General features: G+C 37.4%; 1 protein-coding gene across 1 annotated transcript in view; it reads right to left on the bottom strand.

Annotated features, from left to right (window-relative positions):
• Nucleotides 1–1,271, bottom strand: part of TANGO6 (transport and golgi organization 6 homolog) — a 258,258-nt gene that overhangs the window by 222,041 nt on the left and 34,946 nt on the right. The window lies entirely within an intron of this gene.

Raw genomic sequence — 1,271 nt, 5'->3', positions numbered from 1 at the left:
CACGCGCCACCATGCCCAGCTAATTTTTGTATTTTTAGTAGAGACGAGGTTTCACCTTGTTGACCAGGATGGTCTCGATCTCTTGACCTCGTGATCCACCTGCCTCGGCCTCCCAAAGTGCTGGGATTATAGGTGTGAGCCACCGCACCCGGCCTGCATTTTTCATCTATCAGATTAGCAAAGATCAAAAAGCTTTGTAACACATTATGTGGGTAAAAATGTGTGAAAAGAGGTACATAAAGCATATCAATCAAAAATTTAAACGCATATAACCTTTGAATCAATAATTTAAATTCTAGGAATTTTTCCTATGGTAATACTGGTAGGTATGTACAAAGACATGGATATTAACTGTAGTGTAATTTGTAACAGAAAAAGAATGGAAGCAACCCAAATGTCCATTAACAGAGGCTGGTTAAAAAAATTATAGTACATTAATATGATGAAATACCATGTAGCCATGAAAATGAATGAAATAATCTCCAAGGTACACTATTTTTTTTTTTTTTTTTCAGATGGAGTCTCGCTCCTTCACCTAGGCTGGAGTGCACTGGTGTGATCTCAGCTTACTGCAACCTCTGCCTCCCAGGTTCAAGCAATTCTTCTCTCTCAGCTTCCCAGGTAGCTAGGACTACAGGCACATGCTACTATGCCTAGCCAATTTTTGTATTTTTAGTAGAGATGGGGTTTCTCAATGTTGGCCAGGCTGGTCTTGAACTCTTGACCTCAAGTGTTCTGCCTGCCTGGGCCTCCTAAAGTGCTAGGATTACAGGCGTGAGCCACTGCACCTGGCCAAAGCACACTAGCAGTGAAGAAAAGCAAAATGAAAGAGGGCATGCTGCATGTTATCATTTAGATAAAAATTAGCATTAATTTTACCATTATACGTGTATATGTTAATATATGTGTGTATTAACATGTATTTGCATACACACATACATTAACATATACACATATGATGGTATATGCATAATACACAGAATATGTTTGGAAAATAAACAAGTAATACTTAACAGGTGACTACCTCTGAGGGACTAGAGAACAGGAATGGAAAGGAGACTTACTTTTCGGTTTACTCTTTTATGCTTTTTAAATTGTTTGCCATGTTAATTTACCTTGTTTATTTAACATCTACTTTTTAAAACTAATTAAAAACACATAGAGAGAAAAGATAATGAACAAGATGAAACTTGAGTTTCGTATTCTACCTCTGAGAGCATGCTGGGCCAATCATTCAATCATTCAATAGTGATGAAGCATTCCTTTTTTTT

Source organism: Cebus imitator, unplaced genomic scaffold, assembly GCF_001604975.1.
Source record: "Cebus imitator isolate Cc_AM_T3 unplaced genomic scaffold, Cebus_imitator-1.0 Scaffold118, whole genome shotgun sequence".
In the NCBI taxonomy this organism is placed as follows: Eukaryota; Metazoa; Chordata; class Mammalia; order Primates; family Cebidae; genus Cebus; species Cebus imitator.
This window is presented reverse-complemented; position numbering and strand designations above follow the sequence as displayed.